Genomic DNA, 16,583 nt, shown 5'->3' on the forward strand with positions numbered 1-16,583 from the left:
TTTTCATGTTTTATATTTTCTGCAAGGCTGAGCTTGACACCAGTGAGATCTGAAAAATGAGGACGGACAGGCCTGAACAAAGCAGAGATAGGGACAGTCTGGGTTGAGAGATCACAGGCTGTAGGACCTGACTTTGGGGAGCGCTTGACTGGTTGGGGGAACAAATATTTTAAAAACAGAGTCCGGGTGGGAAAATAAAAAACAAAAACACAGAGAAGGGACCTAGAGGGGCAAGGCCTTCACACTCGGAGCAACGTTCTCTCCTTCACCGCTTTCACGTCTGTACTCGTTATCTTCTTCGCAGCGAGGCCTTCCCTGGCCGCCTATTTTAAATTTCCAAAACCCTCCCTGTCTCCATCTCAAACACTGTTCATTTCGCTCATTTATCTTGCTTCTCGGCCGCCTCCCCCTCTATGCCGTGAGCTTCCTGGCGCCTGGGACACAGTAGCAGGTCAATATTTGCCAAGCTAGCGAATAACACTCGGTAAGTTTTGCAGAATAGGAGGCCGCGCCTGGCCTCGCCCAACAAGTCCCGCGGCCCCAGGCCAAGGAGCAAAGCCGTTCCCAGGCCCGCCCCTGCCTGACCCAAGGGCCGACTCTGCCCAGTCCCGGGCCAGCTTGCCCGTCTCCCGCCCTTAATTAAGCACGGCCCCGAATGCCCATTTCCGAGCTTCAAGGACCCCCTCAGCCATCCCTTACCCGCAGACCCCGTTGCCTCCCCAGTCCCATCCCCCAATCCACCTCCGCCTCCGCAGTGGCGCCCACTCCGCGCATGCTCGGCGGCGTGAGGACGGGCGGCGCGCAGAGGGCGAACACCCCCATGCGCAGGCTCAGAGCCGTCCCAGACAGGGTGAGGCGGTGCGTCGGACGCGCATGCTCCCCCCGGGCCCCAACCACCTCTTCCAGCCCTGGGGCGGACACGCACGCGCACAGGGAGCGGAAGCGCGGGCGGGCGCGCGCACGAGGCCTGGCGGGCGGCGGAAGCTGGAGAAGCCGTCTGTGGTGGGGGAGGGGAGTTTGCAAGTGCGCGCGCAGTGGGAGCGGGGGCGCGGGCGGCGTGGGGGGGGGGCAGCTGAGACGGGCGGGAGCGCGCGCGAGGTTTCCCCTTGCTCGGCGGCGGCGGCGGCGGCTTCTTTGTTTCGTGAGGAAAGGCGAGACGCCCACTCTGCCCCCGGCCCCGCGCGGAGGGGCGGGGGCGGCGCCGGGAGGGCGACGGCGCCGGCGGCTGCCGGTAAGGAACGCGGGCCGCGGGGGGAGCGCGGCGCGGGCCTTGGGAGGACGGTTTGAATGGAGCCGGGGCGCCGCGGGAGGAGGGGGGCCGCCGGCGCCCGGAGTCGGGCCGGGGTACGGCGGCGCCCGAGGGTCAAGAAGCCCGACTGGCAGCCGCGCGCGCGGGGAAGGCCACAGTCTAGCGAGGCCGCGGCGGCTACCGTATCCGCGGGCCGGCGGGGTGAGGGGCTCGGGCCGAGTGGAGGCCTCGCGCCCCCCCGCACGCGCTCTTGCCGGGGTGCCTGGACAAAGCTCGCCCCTCATCGGCTGTCCAGGGGCCCGGCCGCCAGTCGCTGTCTCTGTTGTGGCGGCCGCACAATAGCCGGGCGTCGGGGCTTTTCTGGCTACGCTGTAACGGGTCCGACCCGAATGGTTGCCTTTTTGGCGAGGATGCCTTAGCGGCTCAGTAGCAAAACCCCCAGATGTGTCCAGCGTCTCCCGGACACGAACATTAGCCACCCCTCTTGGGTTACCAGATCTCAAATTTTGTAAAAAATCGCATCACTCCAGATTTTCAAGGAAAGGTAGATAACCCTTCCTCTCCCCCATTCCTTTCAGGTAGTGACTTTAAACGTTTGCCCCGAAGAGAAGCGGGGTCGGCGGCAAGTGGGGGAGGACAGAGGGACAGAGAGAACTATTCGCTGCTGAAAGCTTTTTTTTTTTGGTTGCATCCTTTTTCCTCCCTCCCAATTGATTTCCCAGATTAAGGCTTTTATTTAAAACGTGGACCTTTTTCAGGCGAGTGTTTTGTGTCTGTCTTGAAGACACCAGTGTTACTTTTTTTTCTCTCCAGTGATTCCTTGGGGGAAATAGAAAGGGAATAAGAGGAACAACCACTTGCCAGGAATTTATTTTTTTTATTTTTATTTTTATTTTTAAAGATGACCGGTAAGGGGATCTTAACCCTTGACTTGGTGTTGTGAGCACCACGCTCAGCCAGTGAGCGAACCGGCCATCCGTATATGGGATCCAAACCCGTGGCCTTGGTGTTATCAGCACCGCACTCTCCCGAGTGAGCCACGGGCCGGCCCATTGCCAGGAATTTAAAACAAGTTTTCTGTTTGAATTGACAGTCCGGATTTGAGTTTGATTCCTGGTGCTGTGAGTCGCTTAACTGTGTGACCTTACGCAAGTGGCTTAATCTCTCTGAATCTCTTAATTTCCTCGTTTGTGAAATGGGGATAATCCCACAAATGGAGTTGGTGAAAGCCTGTAAAATGGTTCCTGGCAAGTGGGAAGCACTATGGTTATTGTCTGGTCCAGTCTCTTCCTTCGTTGTTCAGCAAATATTTATTGAGTGGTAGTTGGTTGGGGGTTGGATCTGCAATAGCCTCTCCATTCTTGTAGGGGAACAGGTGGTAAATGTGGGGACAAACACCCTTGGCCTATTTAACCCTCACGACCCCGACTGTGAGAGGGACACAGTGGATGTGCAGGGGCCCTGTGGGAGCTGGAGATCAGGGAGACTGCATGGAAGAGGGGGCCTTCACTTGAAGTCAGAGAGGATGTCCAGGCTTGTTGTATTTTGACTTTCCCTAACCACCTGGGACTAGTCATTGTTCCCCTCTGCTACACTCGCACATCACCGTGGTCCTTTCCTGTGTAGTTGTCACCCCCAGTGCCATCAGAGAAGGGGCTATGTCTGCCTGAGCTGTGTGTACCCTGGGCCTGGCAAATAGTAGGTCCTTAGCGAATATTTGTGTAATGAATGAAGAGAGTCTTTTGGGGCAAATCAAGTGAACATATTCATGAAGTGCTTGTCACAGGACTTTCCAGGCCATGGTTTCCCAAACCTCAGTTCCCTCTCATCCCCAATGAAGTGTGTGGTGGTGGTTGGTATGGGGTGGTGGTGAGGAGTGTTGGTTCTGGAATCACACCTCCTGGCTTCACACCCAGGTCTCTAAATCCTAGCTTGACCTCAAGCAAGGCACTTACCAATAGGTCCCCCCACCTGTGAAACAGTTATGACAGAGATGTCACCCCAAACGACTGTGAGCCTTGTCGAGTGAAATAGCATGGGAAAGGTGCTCAGCGCACTGCAGCACCTGGCACGTAGGGAGCACTCAATTTGTTAGCGTTAGTGTTATTTGTTTATTGATTGATTTTTGTAAGTCAATGGTCTGAGAAACTAGGAACAGAATTTAGAGTTGTCCTGTATCCCAGAAACCCCAGGTTTGATGTGCTGATTATATATATATATATATATATATGTATTTCTAACTTTCTTTAAAATTAGTGCACGCATAATTAGGAAAATAATGAATGTTCTCCACACGCCATCGTAAAGTCATTTCGTGTCCAGCCCTTTTAGGAGACATTGAGCTTGCAGGTTTTTGAGCAGGGGAGGTGGAGCTGTGGTCTCCACACTTTCTGTCAGTGAAAAGTACCCCATCGTATATTTATTTAAAAATTATTTGCATACCTTTGCCACTCTTTGTGGACCTTCAAGACATTTGAGAGGTCACTCTTGACCAACTCCATGTCTTAGCCATTTGTCGGATGTGGGAGAGTGGGAGAGACTAGGCGCTTTGGGTGAATGTCTGGTGAGAACTTCCTAGCAGTGAAGAAACTGAGGTCCAGGGATATTTTTTCCCACCAGGGCTTTGCCACTTTCCCTCTCGGGGCCTCAGAGGAATAGGGATGATAGTGACTGGCACAGAATAAGTCCTCAGATGTGCCAGCACGGAGGGACCCATTCTCATGGGTCATAGACAGAAACAATGTGGATGACACCCCCTGGAGTTGTGTAAGTAGTGACCCAGCCACTCATTCCCCATTCATGTAGTGAACGAGTGAGCATTGAGTGCCTGTCACAAGCCAGGCACTGCTGGGACGCTGGGCATTCAGCGGGAACAGGCAACAAGGGCCCTGTTCTCATTCAGTTCCATCCGGATCCTTCTTTGCAAAGGGGACAGTAATAGCACCCTACTTGTAGGATTGTTGCAAGAACTGAACAACCACCACCAGCAAATGATAAATGTCAAGTGCTTGGAACAGTCCCTGGCACATAGTGCTAAACAGCTGGGACCTGTTATCATGCATTAGGATCCATGCACACTCTGGTAGGTGGTAATCGGTAATAGAGTTTTTCCCTTTTGTAATCATTCTGTAGGCTTTCAAAGTGGTAGCAAAGGAATCAACTCCTCCATTTTGTCCTTAATATTTAGAAAAATTATGCTTTGTGATTTTACCATAAAGCATTGTAAAGGGAGGAGTGTGTTTGGGGATATGGATTTTTAAAAATATCAAACGCTTTTCATTTCACATACTTCCTCATGACTGGTAGCATTGGAGCACTCATGAGAGAGTTAGAGTTTTAAAAAAAATCAGAATTAAAGGGATGTGCAAAACCTATAAAAGGGTAGTAACAGCTGCTGGAACATTGGGGGGAACTTATGAGAGGGGACATGTCAAAGTCATGCTAAATTGAACTACAGTTGCTGCCGACCTTATAGATGCCATCCCTAAGGAATACTGGGTGGTTAATATGGTCAGTGATTTCTTGGGTGAAGTTTTCTGTTCACTGCGTGCCGATACTAATTTTTCAAATACGAATTTATCGGGCATGTGAATTATGGTCTCAATTCCCCTTGGTAGATGGGAAGGGCCTAGAGGGAAGCGCCAGGTGGAGCTGGGTTTGTTGGGAGATGGAATTCCACAGGGCAGCAGGAAGCATCCAGTGATTTCCCTCAGGGAAGGGGCTTTCTTTAGAAAACTGGTAAATGTTAGCAAGGCATCAACCAGCCTTGGCTCCTTCCTGTCCTTTGAGCCCCAGACTGGTTTCCAGAGCTTCCCTTTGGGACTCAGTTCCCTTGCTAACAGGGCACATCTTCATTTTTTATGTGGACACTTGTCACTGGGAGCAGTCTGGGTTTGATGAAGGGGGATGGGCCCTGTTTTTAATAGTGATGGACTTTAAGATGGCTCTTTGGGGAGTTTTAAGTTCTCCTTTGGTGGGCAGGTTGCACCCCACTGGCTCAGGAAGCAGGTGGCTGTGTGACAGTTGGTGCCTCACCTGTTACAGTGGGAGACTTGAGGGGGAGGGTCCGATGTGTGCCACCCTGCTTGCCCTGAAAGTCCCAGAGTGGCACAGTGGGTGGTCTCATTGTGCCCTGGGAGCTGAATCTGGCCCCATGACAGCTGATGCTGTTCTGATCACACCCTGGACTGAAGAGCCTTGCCCGCCTCCTGGAACAGCTCTTGGAGAGCCCGCCTGTTGGAGGGGTTCTCTTTGCTTACACTTCCTGCCCTTCCTCGACCTCCCCTCTACGTTCTGATCCAGAGTCTAAATCAGTGACTCAGTCCCTGGAGTCAGGCAGACTTGATGCACAACTCTACTCTGCGTGACTTTGGGCAAACAACTTACTCTCTCTGAGCAGAAAACCCTGTTCCTCCCAGAGTCTCCTGCGTCTCAGTAAACTACCACCTCCAGTCGCCTGTCCTGAACCAAGACAATTCAAGTTGGGGCTGAAATCCAGTCCTGCCTGGCATTACCAAGTCTTGAGAAAGGGATGCCTTTTTATATTTCTAGCCAAGGCCTGGTCACCTTGGTCATCGTTGACCCTTCTTTTTCTCACACCCTAACATCCATCCTGTCATTGTGTCCAGAGAAATCTTCTAAAGCCAGTATAAGACCTTGTCACTCCCCTCCCAGAACATTCCAGCAGCTCCCTATTGCATCTAGAGTAGAATCCTCCCTCCTCACTGTGGCTCTCAAGGCCTGGGACTTGTCCCCCTGTAAAGGTCAGTAGGGGTTAAGGGACTCCCCAACCCCTACTGACCTTAACACCCCCACCCCCAATCTGCTTCTGAACCCCCCCTCGTCCTCTGTGGTATAATGAGCCCCTTTTGATGACACCTGAGTTTATGCTCATAAGATGATTTCAGGTGTGGCCCGGGGCTGGTTGCCAGGGAGACCCACTGATTAGGGGGTGGTGTACCCAGAGAGGGCATGGACACTCCATGCACCACCCCCATACTTTGCCCTACACATCTCTTCCGTCTGGTTATCCCCAGACGAGCTGTGTCCTTTATAACAAACCACTAATGGTAAATAAAGTGCCTTTAGTTCTGTGAGCCACTCTAGCAGCTAATTAAAACTGAAGAGGCAGCCGGCCCATGGCTCACTTGGGAGAGCGTGGTGCTGACACCACCAGTCAAGGGTTAAGATCCCCTTACTGGTCATCTTTAAAAAAAAAAACCAAAAACCTGAAGAGGGAGTTGTGGGGACCCCCAATTTATAGCTGGTTGCTCAGAAATACTGGAGGCCAGGGTCTGTTTAGTATATTGGATCCGATGCTAGTTCCAGGTACAGAGTCAGAATGGAATGAAATTGCAGGGTAGCCAGCTGGTGTTTGGAGAGTTGGAAAATTGCTTGGTGTGTTGTGAGAGTATAGTAGGAGAGAACAGCGTGTTTTTATCAGAGTTGGTGTCAGAACTGCCAGAAAAAAACCCAAAAGTGTGTCAGTGTGTTTCCTTGCCCTTCCTACTCTAGCCACACTGGCTGACCTGCTGTGACTCGGGCCAAACACAGTCTCGCCCAAGGGCCTTTGCACTTGCTGTTGCCTCTGCCTGAAGATAGCCACGTGGTGCCCATTTCACTTCACATCTCTCCATCCTGAGACTGTTCCAGTCCACCTGGATTGAAAGAGTGCCTCCCATCTGTTAGCCCTGTTAACCTGCTTGATCGTTTTGTCACAGCACTTTCACCCCGATGTGACATTATGTCATATTTATTTGTGTGCTTGTCTGTCACTCAGTAGTCCGCTCCACTAGGCAGGAACTTTGTTGCTCTGTGCCAGATGCCTGGCTTCTGGAACCTTGGATGTTTGGTGTGGCTGTTGATCAGTATTTGGAGGGCTGGGGCCAGCCCGTGGCTCACTTGGGAGAGTATGGTGCTGATAACATGAAGGCCATGGGTTCAAATCCCTACATAGGGATGGCCGGTTAGCTCACTTGAGAGCTTGGTGCTGACAACACCAAGTCAAGGGTTAAGATCCCCTTACTGGTCATCTTTTAAAAAAAGAAAAAAGTATTTGGGGGGTGATCATCAGTAAGTCCTCTGCTGGGGCGGCTGGGAGGGCTTGTCACAAGAGACACTTCGTGGGTTTGGGTCCTGCGTCTCCCTGACCACCAGTGGCCTTTGTGTGCCCCTGTTGTGGGGACTTCTCTACCACCCTTTCCGTCTCACGCATCAAGCTCGGTGTTTGAGTATACAACAGGCAATCCAAAAGACCCAATGTTGGATCATGACATCCAGCTAGTGGGGCCTGACCAGCCTTAAACAAGAAAAAGAATGGAGGCTGTCAGTGTTTCAGAGGGAGCGTGGGCCAGGGCAGATTTGTGAATGTAGCCGTTCCTTAATGTGTATGTTTTTGCTGTGTCACGTTGTGACATTGGGTCACGGTCAAAAGAGTTTGGAAAACACCCATCTAATGGATAGATAGAAAAACATTTGTGTTCCTGCACTGTAGATACTGTACATCTCCCTGCTGGATTAGAGGGCACTCCCTGAGGCCAGAGAGACATCCTGGTTGTCTTTAGGTCCTCTGTCACCTCGAAGATGGGTAGGTGCTCTTAAGTGGTTTTCAAGTGAACGCAACATAAAAAGAAGAGGAAATTCCAGTGAATAAAATGATAAGTGAGCTCTCTCAGTCTTAGCGCCATCTTCTTAGAAACCTCTGCGCCATGAGAGCCAAGTGGAGGAAGAAGCGAATGCGCAGGCTGAAGCGCAAAAGAAGGAAGATGAGGCAGAGATCCAAGTAAACGGCTAGTTTGTGCACCCACGGAGGCCACAGGAGCAGAAATGTGGAATGCTGGAGGCCGGGGACGCTGGTACAAGTTGTTGGACTGCATGCTACTGTCTAGAACTTCTCTCACAGTGGATCTATGATTTCCATCGCCATCCGAGCACCAAGACCACCTCTGAGAGACCCACCTTGCTCATTTTAAAACAGTCCCTCTTGGTCCGTTGCCCTGGACCTGTGACGTTCTGGACTAGTTCTGTTCTCATGTGGCCGAGTGTAACGTGTACAATAAATCATCTCTTCTGCTGTGTTAGCTGAAGAGTCAATAAATAAATAAATAAATAAATAAATAAAACGATAAGTGATTCCCAGTGCTGAAAACAATTCTTGGTACAATTTGGCGTGTCTACCTTATAGGTAGAACTGTGAAGACATTGTAATTGATCATCATGACATGATTTTTTAGTTTCTGGAAAGTATTCCCCTTTAAATGTAGGGCAGGGTTTTGCTATTTAATTATATAGCAGGGAAAGTGCCACAGAACAGTCAGCACTGGGGAAGTGTAGCCGCTCTCAGGAATAAGTCACTTCTGCACGTTGCTGGAGACCACAGATGCCTCGCCTTGTGTAATTTCGGAGTTTGCAGATGAGAGCACCCCACACCATCGGGTCAGATGGGGAGGGTTTCCTTTTCTTTTTGTTTTTGGCAGCTGGCCAGTATGGGGATCCGAACCCTTGACCTTGGTGTTATCAGCATCACATTCTACTGAATGAGCTAACCGGCCAGCCCGAGAAGGGTCTTCTTACTGCCTATTAGAGGGAAAATCTCATTTTGCACTTGACGAGTAATGGGGCTGATTTTGCCGCAGCCGTCCTGACCCGGCCCCTGCTGATGGGCCCAAGCACCCTGCCATGACTTGACCCCAGTGTTGTATCTGTTGATGAAATGTGTCTGTGAACGAATTGCTCCAAGCTCAAAAAAACAAAATAGCAGATACTCTCAGGCCAGACTTTAAAGGTGAAAAAAGCCCCCATAATCCCAGCAGGCAGACTCCAGAGAGGTCTGATTGCCTGTTAACAGCCTGCCCTACCTCAGTGGCCAGCCACCGCAGTCCTTTTTTATTCGGAAGACAGAAGCTGAGGTGGCCTGAAAGGAGAAACAGGACCTTTGATCCTCAAGCAGTCTGCTTCCCCATTTAAACATCAGCAGATGCTTCTATTTTAGATGATCATTTTTATGAAGTTGAAAGTTGATTGAGCTCTTTTTTTTTTCTTTTTCTCTGGTGCTGGTTGGTATGGGGATCTGAACCCATGACCTTGGTGTTCTAAGGCAGTGCTCTAACCCACTGAGCTAATAGGTCAGCCCTGTGACTGAGTTCTTTTTCATGGTGCCTTGGAGGAAATAATCTGCTTCAAGATGAAGCTGAATATCTCCTTCCAGACACTGGCTGCCAGAAACTCACTGAAGGTAAACACAAACCTTGTACTTTTTATGAGAAGTGGGTGGCCATAGAACTTGCTGATGCTCTGGGTGAAGAGTTATGTGGTCGGAATCAGCGGTGGGAAGGACAAACAAGATTTCCCTGTGAAGCAGGTGTCTTGACCCAGGGCCCTGTCCACCTGCTACTCAGTAAAGGGCATTGCTGTTATAGACCAAGAAGAACCAGAGAAAGAAGTGTCAAATCTGTTTAGGGTTGTATTGTGGATGCCAACCTGAGCGTTCTCAACTTGGTTAATGTGGGGTGGGGGGGAGGAGAAAAGGATATTCCTGGCCTGCCTAATACTACAGTGCCTCATTGCCTGAGGCTGGAAAGAGCTAGCAGAATCAATAAGTTTTTTTTTTTTTTTTTGGCAGCTGGCTGGTACAGGGATCGAACCCTGGACCTTGGTGTCACCAGTACTGTGCTCTAACCAACTGAGCTAACTAGCCAGCCCCACAAACTTTTCAGTCTCTTTAAAGAAGCGATGTCTGACAATATGTTGTAAGAAAGTCCTTAAACCAAGAAGGTAAGAAACCTGAGACCAAAGCACCCAAGATTCAGCATCTCCTTATCCCGCCCCCATGTGTTCGTAGCACAAATGCTGGCGTGTTGCTCCGAAGAAATGTGCACTAAGAAAAATAAGGAAGATGCTGTAAAATATGCTGAGCTTTTGGCCAAGAGAAAGGAGGCCAAGGAAAAATGGCAGGAAGAGATTGCCAAGACATGCAGGTTGTCCTCTCTGAGATCTAAGTCTGAGTTGAGTCAAAAATAAGATTTTTAAGAGTAACAAATAAGATTAGACCACAAAAACAACAACAAATTACCCCCCTCCCCCCAAAAAAAGCAGGTAGAAAAGAAGGTAGATTAAAAATAATGTAGCCCTCCAATCCTTTAATCTTTTTATTTCCACAAAGGCACTTCCTGGGTATTTCACAGGTATTTTTCTGACCTAGACTTTTTTCTTAAAAAAATTTTTTTTTAAAAATTCTGAATATAAAAGTAATAGATGGTTGTTGTAAAAAAATAAATAAATAAACAAGCAGTGACTCAGAACAGCAGACATCTGTGGTAGGGAAAGTGTGAGTTTCCCATCACATGCCTTCCGAGAGAGCCACTGGCCACTGCAGGTGGCCGTCTGGTGCTGTTTCCTTTGGGCTGGCTTCTGTGTGTGGATTAACTTGCGGATATTACTCTTCTGAGCAAAGTGGGACCTGGGCCAGGCACTCCTTGCTTTGACACTGCCTTGATGTGTTTAGACCATCCTTTAATGTCTGTGTGCACAGAGCTACTTCATTGTTGTTAATGGTGCCAGCACTTCCCAGCGTGGATTGTTTGGGGTTTCCAGTTTCTGGGAAACTGAGCTGCTTCTCAGAAAAGTTGTGGCAATGTGGCCAAGCCACTTCCAGACCCTTTGGCCCCGGGAACCTGGGACCCTGTTTTTGTCTCGTAGCCTCCTGGACATTTGACGGAAAGTCTTGGCTTTCAGCTTTTAGATTCATTCCCCAGAGTAGTTTTGTTTCCTGCCATTCCTCCTGGCTGCCCGCCTGGATCCCCAGGCTCTGTTTCCTCCTTGCACAGGCTCCAGATGCATCCAACCCAAGGGCCACACACGTTGGAATTTGTCTTCCAGACACACACGTACTGGCTGTTCTCACCTGTGTCCCCTTGTCCTTTGCTTTTCTCATCTGCTTAGTTGTGGCCTCCTGGTTTGTGATGGGTTTCAGTGCTGTGTGAAGGTGCCCTCTGAGTGACTTGTCAAAGAGGGACTCAGGAGTTCAGGCAGCACCACAGAAGCCATTTGAAACCCCACAGGCCTTAGGGACAACCTTAGGGATCCAAGGAATTTGCTAAAGATGCCAAGTCTTTAGTTTCTGTCAAGAAAGGGAGGGATGTTTGGCATTGGTGGAGAAGGGATGGGGAGGGGAGGTGTTCCTTGCCCTCAGAGCCCACCTCTCTTTGATATTCCTGGCTGAGCTCATTTGCTTCCCAAGAGGAGAATCCACTCTGTTGTCCTCAAGTGCTGTGGGGTGGAGCATTAATTGGGGATTGGGGGAGGCTAAATTTAGGAGCAAACTCTCCAGAATGGTTCTTCATTGTGTGGCTCAGTTTTCTCATCTCTGCATGGGGAAGGAGCCCCTACTTCATGGTTTTGTTGGGAGGGTCGAAGGACTTAATGTGGGTGACACTCCTAGTGCAGTGCCAGACAAGCATTAAGCAACTGCTCAGTAAACACGGGGCAGGGGGGTTAATTTCACAGGCTGGGGAGGCAGTGTGACAGGCACTTCCTGCCTATCAGTGCTCCATACGCTTAGCCCCTTTGATGCTGGCTGTGACCCCTGAGGGAGGCACTGGTATTGTCTCCAGCCTACAGAGGAGGAAACAGAGCCCAGGAAGGTTGTCCAGTGTGGCCTTGGCCTTCTGAGCACCAGGGACTCCTCTGTTAGCAGGACCACTGATAGCCCCTATGTGGAGTGGGGTGGTGAGGACTCATGAATGAATCTGGGTCATTCCCACCAGGTGGCCTTTGCCATTGCCTCCCCTCTCCAGCCAGATCTCTCTTCCCTGTGATTTCTTTGTGACCGAGACATCCTTAGCACTTGTCAGTCACTAGGAGGCAGAGGCAAGTCACAGTCCCCCTGGATTTGAAAGTATCTCTTGCCTTCCTATTTCTTCATGACCTCGTGTAGACAAATTTTCTTTTTTTTTTTTTTTGACTGGTAAGGGGATTGCAACCCTTGGCTTGGTGTCATTCGCACCACGCTCAGCCAGTGAGTGCACTGGCCATCCCTATATAGGATCTGAACCCGTGTCCTCGGCGCTACCAGTGCTGCACTCTCCCGACTGAGCCACAGGGCCCGCCCTTTTTATTTTTTTATTTAAAAAATTTTTTAGACAAAGATTTCCTTTTCCATTTTCTTCTTTTTTTTTTTGGTGGCTGGCTGGTAAGGGGATTAGAACTCTTGACCTTGGTGTTATAACACCATGCTCTAACCAAGTGAGCTAACCAGCCAGCCCTAAGATTTCTTAAATAAGATCCCAGAAACATTAACCATAAAAGAAAAAACTCATTAAAATTAAGAACTTCTCTTCATCACAAGACTCCATTAAAAGTGCCCAGTCAGTCACAGAGAGAAGGAAATTGAAACCACACATCCCCAATAAGTAATTAGTGAAAACTCAGACACTTCACAAAAGTGAATATCCAGGTGGTCAGTTAGCATATGGGAAGGGGCTCATGCTGTTAGTCATGGGGGAAATGTGAGTGAAAACCGTGACAAGGTAGGATTATATACCCCCCACTGTGGCTAGAAGTTAAAAAGACTGATGTCACCAAGTGTTGGAGTTGACATGGAGCAACCAGAACACTCTCCCACTGTTTGGGGCAGCAGTGTGTAGATGATACAGCTGTTTTGGAAAACTGGCAATATCTACTAAAGCAAAACATATGCCTTCCTGATGACCACCAGTTCCACTCTTGGCCACCCAAAGAAAATGAGTGCCCTATGTCTCCTAAATGACATTGCTCATGGCAGCTTAGCCATGCTGGCCAAACCTCGTAGCACAGTGTCTGGGCAAAGGAGAATGGACAGATGAGTGACCACCATTCCCAGCAGCATGAATCTCCTAGACAGAATGACAAGCCATAGGTTACTGCATGCTTCTCTTTTTATCTGAAGTTCATTAACAAGCTAAGTGGCTTCCCCTGGGCGGGTGGTGTTGATTGGGAAGGCCTAGGGGCACCTTCTGTAATGTTGGAAGTGCTGTGTCTGATCTGGGATTCCTCGGGCTGTATACATAAGCTGCTCCTTGCTTCTTCGGGTTCTTTTTTTTGGTGGCTGGCTGGTGCAGGGATCTGAGCCCTTGACTTTGGTGTTATCAGCACCATGCGCTAACCGACTGAGCTGACTGGCCAGCCCATCCCCGCTTCTTCAGATGATGCCATCAGTTGGCCAGCCTTGTTCAGGCACAGGCACCAGCAGCCTGACCGGGGCCTCCATGTTTGCCAGAGCCCTTTCTGTTGCACAGCTTGGGATTGTTTTGCCTGGCCTCTGCACTCTTTGGGTCCCCTTTACTGTCACTCCGCACGTGTCTGAGCCTTCAGTCCACTAGTGAGTTTGCTGACGGTGGCTACGCACACTTCCCTGTTTCCCTGTAGCCCGACTTTAGAAGTGGCAGCTTTGGGGAACAAATGCCATTTTGTTTTATTTTTATTTATTTAATTTTCCTTTGTGGCTGGACGGTACTGGGATCTAAACCCTTGACCTTGGTGTTACTACACCGTGCTCTAACCATCAAATGCCATTTTTAAAAGCCTCTTGTGAAACCCTGTGCCTCTCGAAAGCGGCTATTGCCATATTGGGGCACAAAAACCGATTCCGAGGCAGCATCTTCAGTGAGCTTGTGTCAGTGGTTGATGAAGCTAGTGCTACTGTGAGTCAGGGCTGTTCATGGAGGCCATGGCAGTATCACAGGAGTTGGTGGGAGGAAGAGGGAAGACATTGTAGTGCTGAGTGTAAACTACCTGTAGAAGAGCTGTGATTTCAGGGTCACAGCCCATCGTGTGTTTGCTGGAGCATCCACCTTAGAGAGGAAATGATGATTTTCCCTAGACAGCCTTGTTTGCATCTTGCTGTCAATTTCAGTTGGCTGGACTTAGAATATAGATCCTCAGGTGGGAAGGAAGCTATAAGCCTCAGGATGATGTAGGGTTTCCGAGGTGTGTGGCAGTTCTGTTGTCCCTTTTCCCACCTCATTGAGAGAGGGACTGTTGGGACAAAGAGCCCAGAGGGAAGCACCAAGGAGCCAGTGTCCTCTGCCCAGCCATGTCTGTGTCACTTGGCTTCCCACCTATAGAGTGTGACTGCAGACTCATCCTCCCTGTAGATAAACCTAGACTCCAGAATCAGCATCTCAGTGAGGTTAATGTGGGGCACAGACTTGTCACATGGCAGAGGCTGGGGCAACAACTCAGAATCAAACAGGATCCTCTTTCTGTAGCAGAATATGTGAATATTCACACAGAGCAGAATCAGGTCAGATTTTGCCTCCAAATGAATTTATCTCAAATTTATTTAAAACAAAAAAAAAGTCTGGTTTTCTCTGAGCTTGTTGGGTTTTGGAAAAGAGCTTGAATTTTCCAGCGCTCTCATCAGGTTTACTTAAAGGTCTGGCACTGAGGTTCCTTGAGTTTTAGAGGAAATCAGGGAAGCCCAGAGGAGGGAGTGACATGTTCTCAATGTAGCACATTTGGGTTTGTTCATGTCAGGTTCTTTCTTTTCCAGTTTGGCTGGAGTGCCTGCCACCTGTCCCTGCCCTGCCAGTGTTTCTGGTCCTCTCTGCTTCTATTATTTAGCCAGGAAACTAGACAGACAGACACAAGTGTTTGGGCTTTTGATCTATAATCCAGGAAAATACCCTCGCTTTACAAATTAAAACTTTGTTTTGTTTTGTTTTTTTAAGTAATCAAGAGAATTAAAAACATTTCTCCACTTCTTACAGAATTTATTCGTAGAACCAGAAATGTTCAAGAACGTTTAGGGGCAAGGAGATTTATTCTAAAAGACAAAAGGCAGCAGAAACAAAAACCAGATTTGTGACATACACAACAAGAAAGAGACTATTAAAAAACAGGGTACACCAGGATGAGGAAATGTAGTGGAGCTGTTAGAGTTTGTCTTTTGAAGGCTGTTAAATGATAGAAGTGGTCATAGGTAAGATTATGTGAAGGAACGCTTGACTGGAATGCGCTGAGAAATTCCATTGAGTGTGTGTGTGTCTGTGGGTGGAACAGCCGAGAAGAGAGGTGGTGTCCCCAGCGGCAATACCAGGGCTGATGTCCACCCTGGATGGATGTGCCCAGGCCACCTACTCCATCTTCATGGCCCTGTGGACCCTAGGAGTCTCCCAGCCCTCTCTCCCACAGAAGTCTCACCCCTGCAAGCAAAGCAGACCTGACCCACCCTGCCTGGGAGGGGACAAGAGAGGCTGGGTTTACTTCTTGCCCTCTGCATGGGCAGCCAGCACTTAACCTTTGTGTCTGGTGGGATTATGGGTAATTTTAAGTTTCTGTGTTCTTTTTGTGTTTTCCAGATGTCAGCAATGAAAATAACATTACTCCATCATCAGGAAAGAGGTTATTACATTAAAGAGAATTTTATGTAAGGCCATGTCCTAGTCTGTTCAGGCTCCTATAACAAATTACCTTAGACTGGGTAGCTTATAAACAAAAGCATTTTATTTTTCACAGTTCTAGAGGCTGGGAAGTCCCAGGTCAGGGTGCTGGAGATTCCATTTCTGGGGAGGGCCTACTTCGTCATAGACAGCATCTTTTCACTGTGTTCTCACATGGCAGAAGGGAAAAGGGTCTCACTGAGGTCTCTTTTATAAGGGCACTAATCCCATTCATGAGGGCTCCACTCAATCACCCCCAAAAGGCCCCACCTCATAAGACAGTAACATTGGGGATTAGGTTTTTAACATGAATTTGGAGGGGACACACATACATTCAGACTTTACAGGCCATATAACTACATAACAGACTGAGGGTCACCTAAAATTTGAAGTCTTGTGATAGAAAGCATTTATAAATTTTACCAGCCTGTGGTCCTATCTTAGCAAGCATAATTTACCAATATCACTGGATTTTTTAAGCTGACTTTTGGATCTTGTGGTGGCTCTGGGTCATAGTTCTGGGGATCAATTTTTAGTTTATAACAATATTCACCAAGCTTTAGACATTTGGAAGTCATTCTTGAAGTATTTGAGATATCTGAGCACCATTGTTTATGTAATACTTTTCTTTAAATGGCCCTTCTTTTGAAAGTTAAATTCATTTATTTTAAAGGAAATTTGGTCTCGCTGTCTTCAGTGGAAAACCAATGTCATTTGCCATAAATATTTGTTTTTGTTGAATTTATGAAGTTCCAGGCAGGTATCATTGGAGCCTTAGCCTTATTCTCCCTTTTTGTTAAATCAGAGGATTAGCAAGCGTTAAAAGTGCTGTAAACACTAGATTAGCACCCCCCTGAGACGTTCTCTGCTGTGATGGGAAAGATGGCAAGAGAAGCCGAAGGCCCTGGTGAGGCAAT

General features: G+C 48.8%; 1 protein-coding gene and 1 pseudogene across 12 annotated transcripts in view; both read left to right on the forward strand.

Moving 5' to 3' along the window:
* The first annotated feature begins 984 nt into the window (after positions 1–984).
* Positions 985–16,583, forward strand: part of SMARCA4 (SWI/SNF related, matrix associated, actin dependent regulator of chromatin, subfamily a, member 4) — an 85,913-nt gene continuing 70,314 nt past the window's right edge. For 7 of the 12 annotated variants that reach the window (XM_063112531.1, XM_063112530.1, XM_063112538.1 and 4 more), the window contains exon 1: positions 1,086–1,231. The gene's annotated coding sequence lies outside the window, so the exon portion shown is untranslated. The other 5 variants (XM_063112536.1, XM_063112534.1, XM_063112535.1 and 2 more) reach the window with 5 other exon arrangements.
* LOC134389090 (small ribosomal subunit protein eS6-like) lies at positions 9,432–10,267 on the forward strand (annotated as a pseudogene).

Source organism: Cynocephalus volans, chromosome 10 (genome assembly GCF_027409185.1).
Source record: "Cynocephalus volans isolate mCynVol1 chromosome 10, mCynVol1.pri, whole genome shotgun sequence".
NCBI classification, from domain to species: Eukaryota; Metazoa; Chordata; class Mammalia; order Dermoptera; family Cynocephalidae; genus Cynocephalus; species Cynocephalus volans.